Source organism: Rhinoraja longicauda, chromosome 1, assembly GCF_053455715.1.
Source record: "Rhinoraja longicauda isolate Sanriku21f chromosome 1, sRhiLon1.1, whole genome shotgun sequence".
Taxonomy (NCBI): Eukaryota; Metazoa; Chordata; class Chondrichthyes; order Rajiformes; family Arhynchobatidae; genus Rhinoraja; species Rhinoraja longicauda.
In genome coordinates, this window is record NC_135953.1 from 56,417,106 (window position 1) to 56,426,451 (window position 9,346).

Genomic DNA, 9,346 nt, shown 5'->3' on the forward strand with positions numbered 1-9,346 from the left:
GCGACTCCTCCGCATTCCTCACTGTGATGGAAGGGGGAAAAAAAGTTCAATCTCTTCCTTCTTTGTCCTCCAGCAGTCGGGGGCTCTAACCTTCTGTTGGCGGGACGATCTTGACTCCCGTAGCCGGCGGTGGGCCTCCCAAGTCAGGGCGATCAAGCTTCTGCATCGGGGGCGAATCTCAGCTCCCCCGCACTGGGCAATCTACCTCGGGTTGGGGCTGGTCAAACATCATGCGGCTTTGGGGCCTCCCGACATCGGTCTCAACCCGAGACTACGAGCTCCTTGATATTAAAGTCCGTCGGCCGCGGTTGGAGGGTCAAACCCAGGCAAGGGATCGGCTCCGAAGGTAAGTCCGCGCCCCGCGGTGGGGCTCAAAGTCAGTCCCAAGCAAGGCCTCCAGCTCCACGATGTTAGGCTGCAGAGCGACCAGAGATACGATCCGGAAAACAATCGCATCTCTGGCAAGGTAAGAAATTGAAAAAAGGTTTCCCCCCACCCATCCCCCACATAAAACAAACCAGAGAACAGTAACACATACTTTCTAAGCACACCAAACATAACAAAAAAAGACGAAAAAACAGACAGACTGTAGGCGAGGCTGCCATAGCTGCGCCACCCGGTGGAAAGATTAGCATAAACCTGGTATAAATGTATGCCCTCAGATAAATGAGGAATAAAGAGAGTGGTCAACTGCACGTTTTAACTATTGACACCCAGGAAATTATGGAATCCAACTGGGTACCTGCCATTGATCAAGGCACAAGATTTGGAAACAGCAATGTCACTCCTGGCTCAGTCAGGCCTGTAAACTCCTCGCCAATAGGACCGAGATTGGGTTTGAAATTGGAAGAGCTATTTCAACTAGTTAAATAGCCACTGGCCCACAACCTTCTTTACAATCCTTGGGTACATCCTGACTCACCAGAAGCAGCAGCAGATTAGTACACTGTTAGGGGGTAAGTGCCCTTGAGAGTCAAATAACATTGACACTAACTTGGGAAGTCTCATGGCACCAATTCAAACACAAATGAAATCATCCTTGATTACCACCTATTATCCATCCTCAGCTAATGAATTGATATTCCTCTATGAACAATACAGAATATATCTGAGTGGCACTTCATTTCCTCTCACTAAGAGTGTCCCAGTAACACTTGCTTATCAAGGAGATTGAATCTCAAAGGGTGAAGGTGCCACATCTAGTTTCTGACAGGTGGTAAGTGTTCAGCAAAGGAGGTACATTTGCCAGCCTTTATGAACACATCTACCTGGTGTGTGTAATCTGGCTATGCATTATTGGTGGGAATTACCTTATGGAAACAAAGTTTTGTGTTCACACTGAACAGGTACTCTTGTGTTGTGTGACACTGATTATTGCCAAGTTTTAATAAATTATATGAACAGATCAGAAGAGTCAAAGCTGGGTGCAACAATGCATTACGGTGGACCATCTGAAGTAAAAGGATTGTGATAAGGCCCAGTACAAATTTTGACCATCATATCAAGCTTGGAGCAGCCCTGGTTCATTGGAATGCATGAATGTTGGGAGCAGCACCAAGCCTTCCTAAATCCATGATCTATTGTAAAACTGCAATATAAGACTCTATATTTGCAAAACAATTTGTAATAGACAGTTAACTGATCCCACACATAGTGGATTTATCAAATTTCTACTGTCATGGCACATTCAGTGGTGGTGGATTAAAGAAATCAACTAGCAGGGAATGGTGGTTCTAAACTTATTGCCATGCACACAAGAATTGAACGCCAAAGTCTAAACCCAAGCATTTACCACCAAATGCAGCCATAATCTGTTCCAGCTTGCTTCTGAGGTCTGGAGCATTTCAACCTATTTGCTTCACCACCATATGAATGGTTGAAAATGCTGTTTACACCAAAGACTATAGGGCATGCCAAAGTTTTTGTTGTAATGCTAAAAGACTTGCTCCTGAACTAACCAGCCTCTAGCCACTGCCCTATCCAAAAATGTGGAAATGTCTGGTATATCCTGGCAGCCAAAGTATTACCAGTATCTAAAATGCATAAGTCAGGAAGGTGGTGAAACACTCTCCACTTCATTGCTGAGTGCAGATCCAACAACATGCAAAAGGCTTGATACCATCACAACTAACAGCTCCCCTAATTGGTGCCCTGTCCAACATTCACCCTTTTGAGATTCAATCTCCTTGATAAGTAGCACTCTTTCCAGCTTAAGACATCCTTACTATAGCAGGGTGACCAAAACTTGACACAATTCTCCAAATGTGGCCTCGCCTTGTAAAATGGTATCATAACATCCCAACTTCTATACTCAATACCCTGACTGATGAAGTCCAATGTATCAAAAGCCTTCTTGATCCACCTATGATGCCACTTTCAGGGAACTATGTGAAGATCCTGCCCAGGTTACACTTCCCAAAATGCAAAACCTTGCACTTACCTGCATTATCTGCTGAACTCCATTAGCCATTCCTTAGCTAACTTGCTCAACTGATCAAGGTTCCAGTTAGTGTGGCACATATTGCACAAAAATAGTGAGGTACAGATGTGGCACATATTGCACAAAAACAGTGAGATACAGATAAATTCAAAATCTTGCTTGCAGCAGCACCATAGGCACAGAGACTAAGGCAGCACACAAAAACATAAATTATTCAAGACGCTGAAAAAAATTATTAACAAAAAACAAGGTCATTTAGCCTCTCCTGCTCCTCATTTCTTATGATATTCATCGTTTGTCCCTGGATTAAAATAACACAATGTCATTTGAGGAACTAATTGAAGGAGCAAAACACTGGAATGACACAATCAGGCAGCACAGCTTTGGACAGGCTGTGTGCAAAGAGAGTTAAATACTCTTGAACTTCTACAGGTGTATGGTAGACAGCATGTTGACGGTTGCATCATAGCCTGGTTCGGCAATTTGAATGCCCAGGAATTAAGAGGATTACAAAGAGGAACTATCGGAACGTTTAAGAAATATTTAGACAGATACATTGATATGATAGGTTTAGAGGGATATGGACCAAACGCAGGCAGATGGGAATAGTGTGCCGATGAACATGTTGGTCTTTATTAGGGTTGCCAACTTCCTCGCTTCCAAATACGGGACAAGGTGACGTCACCGCCCCGTGCCCCACGTAACTTCACCCAGCCAGCAGCCACGTGTTCCCACTCCACCAATGGTGGCCGCCCGGGCCGGGAGGCGGGTTGCTACGCAACCTCCGTCAGGCGGCGCCCGGGCCTCCAGACCTAGACTGTCCGCAGCTAAAATGTTGGAAACCAAGAGTGTCGGGGCCCACAGTGTCAGGGTCTACAGTGTCCTGGCCTACAGGCACCGCCCGACGGAGGCGGCTACCATTGGTGGAGAGGGAGCACATGGCCGCTGGTTGGGTGAGGTCATGTGGGTGTGGGGCGGTGACGTCTTCCTTTGTCACTTATTTGCGAGTGAGGAAGTTGGCAACCTTACTAATACGGGACAAGGGCGGTCCCGTACGGGACAAACTAATTTAGCCCCAAATACGGGATGTCCCGGCTAATACGGGACAGTTGGCATAGAAACATAGAAACATAGAAAATAGGTGCAGGATACCATTTGGCCCTTCGAACCAGCACCGCCATTCATTGTGATCATGGCTGATCATCAGGGGCGGCATGGTAGCGCAGCGGTAGAGTTGCTGCTTTACAGCGAATGCAACGCCGGAGACTCAGGTTCGATCCTGACTACGGGTGCTGCACTGTAAGGAGTTTGTACGTTCTCCTCGTGACCTGCGTGGGTTTTCTCCGAGATCTTCGGTTTCCTCCCACACTCCAAAGACATACAGGTATGTAGGTTAATTGACTGGGTAAATGTAAAAATTGTCCCTAGTGGGTGTAGGATAGTGTTAATGTACGGGGATCACTGGGCGGCACGGACTTGGTGGGCCGAAAAGGCCTGTTTCCGGCTGTATATATATGATATGATATGATCATCATCATATCATCATATATATACAGCCGGAAACAGGCCTTTTCGGCCCTCCAAGTCCGTGCCGCCCAGTGATCCCAGTACATTAACACTATCCTACACCCACTAGGGACAATTTTTACATTTACCCAGCCAATTAACCTACATACCTGTACGTCTTTGATATGATGATATGATCTACAATCAGTAATCTGTGCTTGCTTTCTCCCCATATCCCTTGATTCCACTAGCCCCTAGAGCTCTATCTAACTCTCTTTTAAATTCATCCAGTGAATTGGCCTCCACTGCCTTCTGTGGCAGAGAATTCCACAAATCCACAACTCTCTGGGTGAAAACGTTTCTTCTCACCTCAGTTTTAAATGGCCTCCCCTTTATTCTTAGACTGTTTGGACTCCCCCAACATTGGGAACATTTTTCCCTCATCTAGCTTGTCTAGTCCTTTTACAATTTTATACATCTCTATAAGATCCCCTCTCATCCTTCTAAACTCCAGTGAATATAAGCCCAGTCTTTCCAATATTTCCTCATATGACAGTCCCCCCCATCCCAGGGATTAGCCTCGTGAACCTACACTGCACTGTCTCAATAGCAAGGACGTCCTTCCCCAAATTAGGAGACCAAAACTGCACACAATACTCCAGATGTGGTCTCACCAGGGCCCTTTACAACTGCAGAAGGACTTCTTTGCTCCTGTACTCAAATCCTCTTATTATGAAGGCCAACATGCCATTAGCTTTCTTCACTGCCTGCTGTACCTGCACGCTTACTTTCAGTGACTGGTGTACAGTGCATTCAGAAAGTATTCAGACCCCTTCACTTCTTCCACATTTTGCTACGTTACAGCCTTCTTTTAAAATGGATTTTAAAAAAAATTATCATCAATGTTCACACAATGCCCCATAATAATAAAGCGAAAACAGGTGTTTAGAAATTTTTGCAAAGTAATTAAAAAGAAAAAACTGAAATAACACATTTACATAAGTATTCAGAACCTTTGCTATGACACTCAAAATTGAGCTTAGGTTCATCCTGTTTCCATTGATTATCCTTGAGATGTTTCTGCAACTTGATTGGAGTCCACCAGTGGTAAATTAAATTGATTGGACATGATTTAGAAAGGCACACACCTGTCTATATAAGGTCCCACAGTTTATAGTGCATGTCAGAGCAAAAACCAAGCCATGAAGACGAAGGAATTGTCCGTAGACCTCCGAGACAGGATTGTGTCGAGACACAGATCTGGGGAAGGGTATAAACAATTTCTGCAGCATTGCAGGTCCTGAAGAGCACAGTTGCCTCCGTCATTCTTAAATGGAAGAACTTTGGAACCACCAGGACTCTTCATTGAGCTGGCCACCCGGCCAATCTGAGCAATCGGGGAAGAAGGGCCTTGGTCAGGGAGGTGACCAAGTATCCGATGGTCACTCCGACAAAGCTCCAGAGTTCCTCTGTGAACATGGGAGAACCTTCCAGATGGACAACTAAATCTGCAGCACTCCATCAATCAGGCCTTAATGGTAGAGTGGCCAGACTGAAGCCACACCTCAGTAAAAGGCACATGGCAGCCCGCTTGGAGTTTGCCAAAAGGCACCTAAAGGACTCTCAGGCCATGAGAAACAAGCTTCTCTGGTCTGGTGAAACCAAGATTGAACTCTTTCGCCTGAATACCAAGTGGCACTGCTCATCACCTGGCCAATACCATACCTACGGTGAAGCATGGTTATTTAGATAGAGCTCTTAAGGATAGCGGAGTCACGGGGAGTATAGGGAGAAGGCAGGAACGGGGTACTGATTGAGAATGATCAGCCATGATCACATTGAATGGCGGTGCTGGCTCGAAGGGCCAAATGGCCTCCTCCTGCACCTATTGTCTATTGTCTATTCTTTTTAATTACTTTGCAAAAATTTCTAAACACCTTCGCTTTTTTATTATGTGGTATTGTGTGTAGATTGATGATTTAAAAAAAAAAGAATTTAATCCATTTTAAAATAAGGCTGTAACGTAGCAAAATGTGGAAAAAGTGAAGGGGTCTGCATACCTTCTGAATGCACTGTACAAGGACACCAAGGTCTCGTTGTACTTCCCCTTTACCTAATCTGACACCATTGAGATGATAACCTGCCTCCTTATTTTTGCCGCCAAAGTGGTAACCTCACATTTATCTACATTATGTTGCATCTGCCATGCATCTGCCCACTCACTCAACCTGTCCAAGTCACCCTGCAACCTCCTAACATCCTCTTTGCAGTTCACACTGCCACCCAGCTAGTGAAGCCAGATCGAAGTACCTGTTCAACTATTCTGACATTTCCTTGTTACCCATAATAATTTCACCTATTTCTACCTTCAAGGGACCCACATTTGTCTTTACTAATCTTTTTCTCTTAACATACCTAAAGAAGCTTTTATTGTCCTTCTTTATATTCTTGTCCAGCTTCGCTTCCTACCTCATCTTTTCAGTCTGTATTGCCCTTTTTGCTATCTTCTGTTGTCTTTTGAAAGTTGCCCACTCCTCTGGCTTCCCGCTACTCTTTGCTATCTTATACATCTTTTCTTTTATTTTTATTCCATCTCTAACTTCCCTTGTCAGCCACGGTTGCATCTTACTACCTTTAGAATCTTTCTTCCTCTTTGGAATGAAATGATCCTGCATCTTTTGGATTATGCCCAGAAATTCCTGCCATTGCTGTTCCATCGTCATTCCTGCTAGGATCCCTTTCCATTCGACCTTGGCCAGCTCTTCTCTCATGCCTTCATAGTCCCCTTTGTTCAACTGCAACACTGACATTCCTGGTATAATACAATACAATATCTTTATTGTCATTGTACAAGTACAACGAGATTAAGAATGCCACTTCCATATCGATGCTATAAAATAAATAAAACACGGCGAAAACAAAGACAACAAAAGGAGGGGGAAAAAAAGGAAACAAGGTAAAGTGCAAAAAGGTTCATGCTGGGTCAGTTGTGCCAGATGACCCTGGGGGCAGAGACAGATCATGGGCGGCTCTCAGCAGGTCCAATTCAGTGCAGCTCTAGCTCTAGGAATAAAGATGTTTCTTAGTCTGGAGGTGCGGGCGTAGAAGGCCTTGAAACATCTGTCAGATGGAAATAGTTCAAACAGGGTGGCATGGGTGTGTGGAGTCCTTGTAGATCCTGGTGGCTTTCCTGAGGCAGCGTGCGTTGTAGATGTCCTCCAGGGCTGGTAGCTGTATCCTAATGATCCTCTGTACACGACCCGCTGAAGAGCTCTCCTATCTGCTGCCGTGCAGCTGAGATACCACACAGAGATGCCATATGTCAGTATGCTCTCTGTGGTGCAGCGGTAGAAGATTGTCAGTAACTGTTGGGGCAGACCAGCCTTTTTCAGCGTTCTCAGGAAAAACAGCCGTTGCTGTGCTTACTTGACCAGCGCAGTGGTGTTAGTGGACCACATGAGGTCCTCTGAAATGTGTGTGCCCAGAAACCTGAAGCTGGACATTCTCACCACTTTGTCCCCGTTGATGAAGACTGGAGCGTATTCCGTATTCTGTGACCTTCTAAAGTTGATAATTAGCTCCATGGTCTTAGTTGTATTTAGGGACAGGTTGTTCTCTGAGCACCAGCTAGCCAGGTTCTGCACCTCCACTCTGTAGGCTGATTCATCGCCATTGGAGATCAGCCTGATCACCGTTGTGTCATCTGAAAATTTGACGATGGTGTTGGTGGCGAATGCAGGAACACAGTTGTGTGTGAAGAGGGAGTAGAGGATGGGGCAGTACACAACTCTGTGGTGTGCAATACACAACTCAGAGTGGTATTGGAGGACAGGTGGAGGCCCATTCTCACTGCCTGAGGGTGCTCCGCCAGGAAATTCAGGATCCAATTGCATAATGACGAGTTGAGGCCTAGCTGGTGGAGTTTGGAGGTGAGCTTGGTGGGGATGACAATATTGAAGAACCTTCTCCCTCTCAAATTGCAGATTAAAACTAATCATATTATGATCACTACCTCCACGCGGTTCCTTTACCTTGAGGTCCCTTATTAAATCTGGTTCATTGGACAACACCAAATCCAGAATTGCCTTCTCTCTGGTAGGCTCCAGTACACGCTGCTCTAAAAATCCATTTCAGAGGTTTGTCCTTTGTACAAATTCCCTTTCTTGGGGTCCAGAACAAACCTGATTTTCCCAGTCTAACTGCATATTGAAATCCCCCATAACTATAGTGGCATTACCTTTATTACATGCCAATTTTAACTCCTGCTGCAACTTACACCCTATATCCAGGCTACTGTTTGGGGGTCTGAAGATAACTCCCATTAGTGTCTTCTTACCTTTACAATTCCTCAACTCTATCCACACTGACTCTACATCATCAGTCCCAATGTCACCCCTCGCAAGGGACTGAATTCCACCCCTCACCAACAGAGTTACCCCACCTCCTCTGCCCACCTGCCTGTCCTTTCTATAGGACTTATAACCCTGAATATTCAGTTCCCAGTCCTGATCCTTCTGCAGCCACGTCTCTGTAATCCCCACAATGTCATACCTACCAATCTCTAACTGGGCCTCAAGTTCATCCACTTTACTTCTTATACTTCGCGCATTCATATATAGTACTTTTAATCCTTTGCTCATCTCAGCTTCCATATCGATTCCTATTACACTTGGCCATTCTCTCCATTTGCTTTGTGAGCTTTCTGTCCCGTTAATTCTGGGGTGTTTCTTAATTATTCCTATACTCTCTTTCCCTTTAACTCCATCCTTGTCTACCCCATTTGAACCCCTCCCCACTATTTAGTTTAAAACCACCCATGTAGCAGTGGCAAACCTGCCTGTTGAGATGCGACCCATCTCTTTTGTACAATCCACCCTGACCCCAAAACAGATCCCAGTGGTCTAAGAATTTAAATCCCTGCCTCCTGCACCAGCTCCACAGTCACACATTCAAGTCCCGTATCTATCTCCCTGTTCCTGCCCTCACCAGCACGAGGAACTGGAAGCAAACTGGCAACCCTAGTCTTTATGGACAAGTTGGGCCAATTATGGCAGTTGTGTCCATGCTGTATGACTACGACTTAGAGGTGAACACTGCCCGGTCCATCACGGATGCTGCTGACCTCCCCATCATCGAAGGGATCTATAGCAGGCACTTCCTTAAAAAGACAGCCTGTATCATCAAAGACCCACACCGTGGCTGTGCTCTCGTTTTACTGCTTTATGAAGAAGATATAGAAGGTGTTGGTACAGGGCCGACTTCCCCCCAACGACCGTCAGACTATTGATTGAACAACAGAAAATCTAACTAAACTCTGAACCACGAACGGCCTTGGTTGCACTCGGGACTTTGGGCTTTGTTTAGTTGTTTGCACTCTTTTGGGATTTTAATTTGATTCCA